At 40.0% G+C, this 11,718-nt stretch overlaps 1 pseudogene; it reads right to left on the minus strand.

Moving 5' to 3' along the window:
* Positions 1 to 7,208: 7,208 nt before the first annotated feature.
* On the minus strand, positions 7,209 to 8,273 carry LOC149157377 (25S ribosomal RNA; annotated as a pseudogene).
* Positions 8,274 to 11,718: the final 3,445 nt, after the last annotated feature.

Genomic DNA, 11,718 nt, shown 5'->3' on the forward strand with positions numbered 1-11,718 from the left:
TCCCTTAACCAAAAGCAATCAAAACAAGCTAATGAGAGACAAGAAACAACAGGGGATAAGAAAGATTGATGAATTCAGGAGATAAAGTTATAAAAACAACTTTTCAGGAATCAGCACAAGTTTTACACTGAGAACCCGTGATGATCAAGGGTCAGCGCAACTTTTACACAGAGCACCCGCGCTGTCAGCGCGACTTTTGTCCAAAAAACCTAGCTGATCTCAGAAAAACACAGTCGTCGCGGGAATTAAGTTAGCAACCCAAGGTCAGCGCGGGTGAAAAGCTAGCAAGTTGCGCTGACGTCGCGACTATACACGTCTTTTCCGCGTTGATCCGATTTCGAGGATCGTCGCGACTGTTAGGTGTAATTACACGATGAATAGGATGTTGCAAAAGGGTGAGCGCAATGTCAGCGCGACTGTTAAAATTAAATCCGCGATGGAGTTCAAAAATAGTGACAGGCAAATCAAAACTCCCAAATCAAAATAGCCAATCTTTCAATCAAACTGGGGCATTTCCCAGATCAACCCAGGAAACGCAAAAGACTGATAATTAATCCCCAATCTTTGAAAAGAGAGTAAAAATCAAACTCAAAGCAAAAATGAACACAAAGAGACAAAGGCCAGCTCCCCAGCGGAGTCGCCAAATTGTTGGAGAGGTAAATCCCCTCTACGGATAGAGGCGATCCCTACTAGCCCAGAATGGGTCTAGCAACAATCAGTCAATGCTACTACGCAAGTTCCTAATTGCAATTAAAAAGGTAGGCAAAGGACACCTACTTGGATTCCAACGCTGTTGTTTGATGAAGAGATGCCACCTTCGCTCCTTCGCTCTGGCTGGTCACGATCCTCCGCGATATCCGCGAACAGATACCTGCACACGTGAAGAGAAGACAAACACAAGCGTGAAATCTAATAAAAGCAACTATACATCAGTCAGAAAGGATGTAATTCACATTAACCATCATGAGACAAATGAGAATGGAACCATAATAGTAGTCATCTATTATTAATGATAAATACAGAGAAGAGTACAACCAAATGTTCTGACGTAGGTATCCTTCTCAGGAGGGGGCCAGTCAGCAAGTCTCTTAAGCATTCACCTTTGGAAATGATTCTCCCAAGACAAGAAACTCTCTCTCTCACACAAACAGCACAACACAACCTTCCCTAAGCTATCAAGCACTTCCACACTTATCACACCAACTACCTATAGCAGCAGCAATCAGAGCACTATGAGCTCCACACAATCCAAGCTATTCCACACTATGTCCAACTAAAACTAGCTGCTCATGGCAATGGTAGAGGCTTATATAGGAGAAGGAGTCTCCTTGAATGGTGGAAGGATGAGCTTATCTCCAAAGGAAGTGGTTGCAAAGGGTCGAACAGACATGCCATAGAAGGGAGGCGACATTCACAAGGCCAACAACCAAGCCTGTAGTTATCTGGAAGGCTGGCTGTTAGAACAAATTCGCCCAAACTGGATCAGCGCGGGTGCATAACTGGGCTGGTGCGCTGAGATCGCAAGGTAATAACGGTCAAGCTGTGGTCAGCGCAGGTTGGTACAAGAATAGGCTGCACTAGTCATGAAATCTGATCAGCGCGGGAAATCCGTGTTCTTCCGCGCTGGCAGCACGCGCGGTCTGTTATGAAGCGCCAGTCAGCGCGGTTATTTTAGAAACAGACGCGCTGATGAGGAAAACTATGGAAAAGTGGGTTTTTGACCAGTTCAGAAGGCATGAACTTGATTATTGTGAGTTCTTGACACAGTATGGTGACTGACAGGGAGACAGTGACAAATTACTGTGTAACACTTTGTTTGAACTTCTTCTTGGCAAGGTACCGACCATTGATCACTTTCCCTCCTGGTTTGTCATGTCATTGCTCCCTTTGTGGAAAGTCGCCTTCTTGATATATATCAAGTCCTTTTTGTCATCTAGATACTCCTTTTTCATCTTGTCTATCCTTCATAATACTTATCACATGGATGCTTAGTTGTACTAGCTTGTTCCCATACTTTGGTTTAGTGTCCCTTCATGAATTTATCGTGATATTGCTTCAACATCAAATGGTGCTTTTGTTGGATGGCCTCTTCATCATGACATATTTGTAGAGTTGAATCGGTTACCTACACCATACTATCTCCAAGGCCTTCATAGGTGTCAAGCATCCTTTGATCTTTTTCTTCCTTTGTCAAAGTTGCCATGCCTTCTTTCAAGAGATGTTGAGGAATCTTGTCAAATAGTTATTCTTTGTGACCATGATGTTCTTCACATGCTTGATCTCTTTATTCATTTGCTTCTTCTTATATTGATTAGTCAACCACCTTATACATCTTATGGGAGCACTTATTCATGTTGACCTTTACTCCATTGTAGTACATGCCTCTGAGCATATCGTTGACGAAAGAGATCGTTTTATTCTTGATTGTGATTCTAGAACTTTTCCCCTGACCCAATATATATGTGACATGACTTGAACTTTGATGCATACATACCTTATCTTGATTATGCTTTTATCATCTTAGCCTTATTTGATAATTATCCTCGATTGGTGTAGCCTTTCTTGCTTCATCTGCTCTCGCCTGTATATCATCCTTTCTTCAATCCCATAAATGGGACTCCCAATGAGACATCTACCCCCTTATGTACGAACCTTATTTTGAAGATTCTATTAGAGGATCTTAAGGACCCTTACCTTGCAAATGTTTCTTCCTTTGATGATGGAGGCCTTCTAATAATTTTGATCATGATCAATCATTTTTTCATTGTGGATGAGACCCTATAATAGGTATGCTCCTTCTATGTGAATATCTTGAGATATATCTACACCATGATCCTATATTCTAGAAGATATCTTTAACCATACAATCTGTTCTACTTCTATATGCTCCTATACTACTCAAAACTTTGAAAGAAGACTTTAAGAAAATAGATTGACTTATTCATGGGAGGATATTCCTTCTTTTGCTTCTTGTCGTCTTCTTTCACCTCTTGAGTTACATGAGCTTCTTCCCTTTTTCTCTTGTTGTTGTTGTCCTTCTTAAGTTTATGACAATCCCTTTTGTAGCGTCCATATTCTTGGAATCCAAATCATTGGACTTTGGACATGTAGTGGTCCCAACAAATTTGTTACTTTCCTTGCAAAAAGACATTGAGGTATACTCAGAAGGGGACATATACTTACTTGATAGAGTTTGTGATGTAGTGAACTTGCTTTATTCTTGAAGACTTGATGGCTTACCTTCCTAAAATCTTGATGTTCTTCAAGTTGCCTTATTCAAATGGACTTGCTTGATGACTTGACTCGTAGTGCCTTTCATTTTTTAAGATGGTGTAGCTTGATGTAGGTCCCTCTTTGATTTGTTCTTCTTGTAGGTGCCTTTATACAAGGCGTTTCTTATTTATTTTCTTATTTATTTGTAGTCTTCCATGATGAATGATAGATGGTAGACATTCTTGTCCTTGATGTGATTGAGACTTCTTGGCTTGATGCTTCAACCTTGCGGATGTTCTTGAGATTCCCTTTCCTTGATGTGTTACCTTAGCTATGATACCACGTTGAAGAATCTCGGGCAATGGGGTATAGCCAGATTCCTCTAGACTTGATAAAAATTTGTGAAGCTCTTTTACAATTTATCTTGTTATCTTAATATTCTTCTCTTGTTATTAATGCATGTGTGTTTACTTCATCAAAGTAGTGCCAAAAACATAAGAACAAGAACACAAGATGTTGGCTCTCTGCCAGGGCAAAAATTCTCTCTCTCAGAGAGGAAAACCCTTTCGTAAATTTCTCTTATTAAAGCTTCTTATTGGTCATTGTGAAGCCCTAGACCCATGAAAAGAATATCCTCCAAGCATAAGTCAAGTCCTTCCTCCTCTCTGCACATTTTTTCTTTGGCACTTCATTCCCTGGCACTATGTCCTTCTTTCAAATTTTGATAGTCCTTGGTGGACTAGCTCTAGAAGAGAATCCAACCTTTGATCCTTAGCGAGATCCTTTACCAATGAGGAAACCTTCATTCTCTTGAGGAACCAAGCCTTTTTCTTGATGAGGTTGCAGACTCAATGTACACTAAGTTCACTACACCTGGGGTGATTTCTATCGCAACAAGACATGGAAACCCAAAATTTCCTGCACTTGGGAGGCTTTCGACAAGGCGGGACATGGAATCCTCAGGTTCCCCACAATTTGGTGACTTTTATCAAGGAGGGACTGGGAGACCCCATGTCACGCTCCTATCCTAGTGGTAGTATTTCAACCACACATAAGTGGGTGCAGTACCACCGTACTTTTTCCTTTTACCAATACTTGAGTACACGGTCTATGCCTACTTCAACACTTAGTCAATTTTCCAATAAGTGTTCTTAACAATGCAATGAAAATAGCTTACCATCAATTTATCTTCTTCAATTATTCTTTCAACCCATCGTGTTGTGTAGTCGTGCTGCACTACCTATGGCCTACACGACACAACTCCAAACTTGAACTGCGAACCTATCTACCCAACTTTCCATTCTCTGGCACCCAAACTCTGCCCGTCAATGCGGTCCATAGTGAGGGCGCATTTCCCACACGTAGTGCGGCCTGCCTTCCTGGTCGGTAACTTGCCCCACTCTACCTGTCCACACTATGAAGTCTAACCCACCCGCTGCCCACCAGTGTGGCCCTCTTACTCATGTTGTTCTCTTCCTTTGTTTTCACCCAACTCCTTCCTTCACACTTGTTCTATGATGTGGAAGTTCGAGTTTGATTTCCCTTCATCGAACACCATCCTCCTTACTTATATGCATCCTTTCGCCCAAGGGCCATGTCTCTCGAGGATAACAAGGTTTAGCTACATCAACATGCATGCTCGCTGACCTGCCACATAACCTCGACACACCCCATTCCAAATAACCGTCGCGTCCCTTCGTGTGCATCGTCGCACCCATGGGTCGGCTCCAACACTTAGCTGATTACACCCATTGCCACATGTCACACACCTACCTGTGTCCTAACTCATCCGCACATGGTCACCTGTTTCATCTGAGCACCCAACAAAGCTCACTCACATGCCTCCACCAGTGACTCGCCCATTGTGCACATATCAAGGGGTGTGCGTCGTGCCTAACACGGCGTGCCCATTATGAGTGTGCCCATCACCGTCGTTCATAAGTGAATGATGTGCCAAGTCTTTGCATATAACTGAACGCTCACCCGAGTCACATATAACCAAATGCAGGTGTCCATACTACGAGTTCAGTATTTTGACTCTCTTAGGCGCTCCTGACTTGAATACCTGACACCCAGCCTCCCCCATATGTGGTAGAGGTTTCTGGCATGATGGGACATAGAAACAGTATATTTCATGCACTTGGGCAGCTGTCGTCATGGCAGGGCAGGGAAACCCTGCTTTTCCCACACTTCGATAGCTCTCTTTGCAACGAGGCATGGAAACCCCAAGTTCCAAAGATAGACCAGGTAAGAGATTTCCACCTCACCACGAAATGGAAACCCCGTGTTTGCAAGACTTGGGTGGTTCTTCATCATTCTGTAACATGGAAACCATGATTTCCATAAACTTGAGCGATTTCAGTTGTGTTGTGACATGGAAACCCAAGTTCCCAGCACCGAGGCCGCTGTTTTCACCCAAGCGGGAGATGGAGACCCCAGAGGTTCCCAGAATTAGGTAGTTTCCCTCATTCCATGAAATAGAAGCCCTTAGGTTCTACAGGCTTGGGTAGTTCTCTATCATTCCGTGGCATGGAAACCCGAGTTCCCTGCACTGTGGTCTCGATTTTTGTTGTGGCGGGAGATGGAAGACCCCGAGTTTCCAATAATTGTGCAGTTTCTGTCATGCCACAGAATGTAAAGCCCCGTGTTTGGTAGTCTTGGGTGGTTGTTCCCTGTCACGCAATGACATGGAAACCTGAAGCTCTGCAAACTTTGGCAGTCATTCCCTATCATGCAATAACATGGAAACTGGAAGCTCCCTAGACTTGGTTGGAACTTTTAGCCACCACGTGAGCGACATGGTAACTCGTGATGCGAAATGGAAACCCCATGTGTCCACTGACTTGGGTAGTAGTTTCCATTGCACAGAAAAATGGACACCACGAGTTCCCCGGACTTTGGTGGCTTTTTTTCACCCCACGACATCAAAATCTGAAGTTCCACAGAATCTCAGGTGAATCACGGTGTGCCACGACTTGGAAACGCTAGGTTTCCTAGACTTGGGTGGTTCCCATTGGTGGTTCCGGCCTCGCCGTGACATGGAAACCACGAGTTTCGGCCGTGGTGCGACATGGAAACCCCTAGTTTCAGCCGTGGCGTGACATGGAAACCCCAGGTTTCTCAGGCTCAGGCACCGGGGCGCAAATTGGAAACCCCAAGTTTCCTAGGCTTGGGTGTCACCAGTTTCGATCATGGCACGACATGGAAACCCCAAGCTTCCCAGGCTTGGGCACCAGGGCATGACATGGAAACCCCAAGTTTCCTAGGCTTGGGAACCAAGGCACGACACGGAAACCCCAATTTTCTGCAGGCTTGCGCACCATCAGTTTCAGTCATGGCCCAACATGGAAACCCCAAGTTCCCCTAGGTTCGGGTGCCAGGGCGCGACCTGGAAACCCCAAATTTTGGGTGCGACATGGAAACCACAAATTTTCTACGCCAAGTGGAAGCCCCAAATTTTAGGTGCCAGGTGCAAATCCCAAATTTTGGGCACGACATGTAAACCCCAAATTTTTTTGTGCCAGGCGGAAGCCCCAAATTTTAGGCACTAGGTGGAAACCCAAAATTTTTGGCACAACATCGAAACCCCAAATTTTGTTTGTGACGGGCAAAAGCCCAAAATTTTAGGCGCTAGGTGGAAACCCCAAATTTTTGGCAATAGGGTGTGGCATGGAAACCCCAATTTTTCCCATGCTTGGGCACCGAGGCACAGTATGGAAACCACAATTTTTCCCATGCTTGGGTGCCTTTTTCGTCGTAACATGGAAACCCCAAATTTTGGGCATCAGGGCGTGACATTGAAACCCCAAAATTTTTAGCACTGCAGCATGACATGGAAACCCCAATTTTCCCGAGCTTTGGTGCCTTTTTCGTCGCGGCGTGAAAACCCCAAATTTCCTACCCCTAAGCAATAAAAAATTGTCATCTGGAGGAAGAGGCAAAGCCGTAAGAGTGGGAGTGTTGTCTAGATTTGTTTGTGACAAGAGCGAAGCTCTAAATCGAGGAGACCAAGGGTTGAATCTTAGAAGATCGTGGCAGCAAGGCCACTCTGCCACTTCATGTATTTAAGTCGTCTACAAAGGATTCTTCTCAACAACCATTTGGAACTTAACTTCAAAGCTGCCCCAACCGAGATGCTTCACGGTCATGGTTTCCAAATGACACAGGCCCATAGGGGTGACAAAGTGACACCCCTTCTACAAGTTGAGATACAGTAGAAGAGTGACATGCACTGCTTCTAGCATGGATTCTGAATTAAAGGTGTTTAGTCATAATCTGACACATGATAGCTTCGTGCCACTGGCTTTTCAACTAATCGTGATGACCAATTGTGTGAATAAACAGTTCCTCTCATACTAGGTTGAATTACTATTGCAGTGCGGTTCATCAGTTGGGTAAAACTAACCTGTCTCACGACGGTTTAAACCCAGCTCACGTTCCCTCTTGGTGGGTGAACAATCCAACACTTGGTGAAGAGCTGACATCGAAGGATAAAAAAGTAATTTCTCTATGAACATTTGGCTACCATAAGCCAATTATGCCTATGGTAAATTTTCTGACATTTCTAGCTTTAAATTCAAAAAAACTAAAGGATCGATAGGCCACGCTTTCACGGTTTGTGTTTGTACTGAAAATCAAAATCAAATGAGCTTTCACCCTTTTGTTCCACAAGCAATTTATGTTCTCATTGATCTCATCTTAGGACACCTACGTTATCTTTTAATAGATGTGTCGCCCAGCCAAAGTCCTCACCTAACAATGTCTTCCGCTTGGATTGAGACACCGAAATGTGCCTTAAGGCCAAAAACAGGGGCATTGCCCCATATCTGCCCCACGAAATAAGTAAAATAACATTAAAAGTAGTGGTATTTCACTTGCATCGAAAATGGCTCCCACTTATTCTACACCTCTCAAGTCATTTCACAAAGTTGGACTAGAGTCAAGCTCAATAGGGTCTTCTTTCCCTGTTGATTCTGCAAAGCCCGTTCCCTTAGTTTTGGTTTCGCTAGATAGTAGATAGTGTTACAGGGAAAAGTGTCTATGCAGAACTACTAATCCCACTAAGGCTGGTAGCTACTTAGAAACAAACAAAGTAAAACTACTTTCCCACCAACAAATATCTTCACTCTAATTCCCACCAGGTCTTCAGAAAACAAAATCACACCGACAAATATCTTCACTCTAATTCCCACCACCATCTGAAGCAAAAAGTAGGTGTCATCAAAACCCTAGCTACCAGAGCTTCAAGAATCTCTGACCCTGAACATTTAGAAGAAGAACCTAACCATCTCTACAAGGTCTTCATTAACAATGGCTATCAGAAAAACATTATCCAAAAGATATTTAAAGAATCCACAACCAATACCCAAAAAAAAAAACTCTAGAAAACCCTAGAATCTCCTTACCCTATATTAAAGGAACCACTGACAAAATCGCCAGAATTTTCACCAAGCATAACATTATGGTTGCCTTCACACCCCCTAACACCATCAAAAACATGCTAGATTCTGCCAAGGACCTAATAGACCCAAAAAATCACAAAGGAGTATACTCGGTTCCTTGCTCATGTGGAAAAATATATATAGGTGAAACAGGGAGATCCTTTGGCATTAGGCTAAAAGAGCATATTAATGACATTTCAAGAAATAGGTCAGAAAAATCTGGTCTAGCTGAGCATGCTTGTTCCTCCTCACACTATATTTGCATGGAACAAGAAAAATTAATTCACAAGGAAGACCATTATTTAAAAATAAGGGTAGAAGAAGCAATTGAAATCGAAAAATCCTCCAATAATATAAATAGAGACGACGGACTAAAGTTAAGTGACACCTGGAAACCCCTATTAAATAAAATAAAAAAAGCAATAAACATAGATTTACACACATTAAAATAAATAAATAAATAAATAGAATAAAAATAAATAAATAAATAAATATCGATATTAAGAGAATAAAACAAAATTATTTAATTAATTAAAATTGATAAATATAACCTATCATAGCTAACTCCCTATCTAATCCTTTAAATAATAATTTAATCACATAATAAATTAGTTAACATAAAATTTCAAAACTAATATTTAAAATTATATACATGCATGTAAAACAATTAACATATAGTTAGGATATTAAACTAATAATATAAATTTCAAATAAACATAGATTTACACACGTTCATTAATAATAAATAAATAAAAATAAAAAAAATTAAATATCAATATTAAGGGAAAAAAAAAGAAGTATTTAATTAACTAAAGCTGATAAATATAACTTATCATAGCTAACTCCCTTTCTAATCCTTTAAATAATAATTTAATCACATAATAAATTAGCTAACAGAAATTTTCAAAACTAATCTTTAAAATTATATACATTCCTGTAAAACAATTAACATATAATTAGGATTCTAAACAAATAATATAAATTTCAAATAAACATAGATTTACACACATTCATTAAAAATAAATAAATAAAATAAAAATAAATAAATAAGTAAACATCAATATTAAGGAGAAAAAACAAAATTAATTAATTAATTAAAATTGATAAACATAACCTATCATAGCTAACTCCCTATCTAATCCTTTAAATAATAATTTAATCACATAATAAATTAGTTAACATAAATTTTCAAAAATAATCTTTAAAATTATATACATCCTTGTAAAACAATTAACATATAGTTAGGATCTTAAACAAATAATATAAATTTAAAAAAAATTACATAAATAAATAAATAAATAAAAATAATAATAATAATAATAATAAATAATTAATTAATTAAATAATTAAATAAATAATATATATATATATATATATAAATAAATAAACAATAATATATTAAAATGAAAACTAAATAAATAAATAATAATAATAAATAATAAATAAAATAAATACTTAACTAAATAAATTAATTAAATAATTATTAATTAATTTATCATTTATAAGCCGACTACAATTGAAGACATCAGAAATATTTTTCAAATAACTATTAATAAGCTCTGTAATTTCACGCTCTCTCTTCTCAGATACAAATCTCATTGCCCTGATGATGGACTCACTAAGCTAGTCCAAAACGTTGGTTTCAAAACTCTTCACAGGTTTTTCCACAAAATTAAAAAAAAACTACTTTTGGTTTTGCTTTATGAAAGATAGATGAGAGAAGAATAAAGGAGACCAACCTCTTCTTGCGCTTGGTTCCTTGCTCGATTGCTCTCTCTTCTGATAGTCCTTTGCTACTTGCTTTCTTGTATACCCACCTTCATAGAGTACCTATAGAATCAAAGAAGCATAACACTATACGAGAACATGGATCTATTATCATAAACAATCTAGGATTAGATGTAAATTGACCATACAAATGCATGAAACATAAATTACACAAGAGTATGGAGGAAAAATTGAATAGCTTTATTGATAATCAAGAAAGAGCCAAGAGAGTTACAACTAGTTGTTCTGACCCAGCATCATCCTCTCAGCAAGTAAGCCCTTCTTCACCTCATGAAAAGCTTAGATCACCCACCACTATGAGGTTGCCTCAAGAAACCAACAACAATTCCTTACAAGATGCAAAATTCCAGCCTCTGGATCTCTTGGATGATGGATCCATATATAGATGTCTGTAAGAGAGATGAGTCAGCTTGTGATTTGATTAGTGTCTTCCCTCTGATAGTTCTTGCTTCCACTTGGAGATTGGTGATCTCTTACTCATCCCTAGTCGAATTCAGAGAGGAAAGTGTCACAGGAGAAGTTTATGGAAGATTCCATGCTTCTCCACCTCGCGAATTGGCACTGCCATTTGTCTCTTCTCGCCCATCGCACCCCATAGAAGGGCTTTTTGAAATGCAATGCACCCACTGTGTGTATTTAGGTGACATGCAACGCACTTTTCCTATGGAGCAGGTGAAATCATCCAGTTTTGACCAGTTTTGAGTAGTTTTTCATGGAGAACTTCTGGGAGAAGCTGTAATCAGTTGACCTTGTTCTTTTAGGGGTTGGAAAAACACCTTTAGGGACTTAGGAGCCCTTGGTTTATGGACATTTTATGCTTGGGGTTGCAGTGCCCAAAAATGTCTATAACAGTTGCCCCCTGAAGCATGAGGTCGTTAATCTTTTTTGATGTCGAGTGAAATGCTTTATCATGAGGATCCGAAGTTCTTTCAAGCTGGAAGGAGACCTGTAATAAGATACAATACAATACATTATCTTCATAATATTTTCATGATCTAGCTGAGGCGGCCATTCCCATGCTCAGCTTTATAAATTCATTTTCATGTACATAGGACAGACAATCGTCTGAGTGTAGACTGATGATACTGGTAGAGCCATCATCCCTTAGATTGGATGATTATCTGTGCAGCAACGATGTACATTTGATGTCTTTATTTTCCTGAATATATATCGTAGCCCGGATGGATGAAACTAGATCCGGGGTCTTCAATCTTGTTCAATCTTCACTCAAAGTATAAGTTGATCCATGTGAGAGATGTTCTGGAGTCGAACATGG

Source organism: Pinus tabuliformis, chromosome 5_2, assembly GCF_031772625.1.
Source record: "Pinus tabuliformis cultivar Carrire ecotype Pingquan chromosome 5_2, CPIR1, whole genome shotgun sequence".
Lineage (NCBI taxonomy): Eukaryota > Viridiplantae > Streptophyta > Pinopsida > Pinales > Pinaceae > Pinus > Pinus tabuliformis.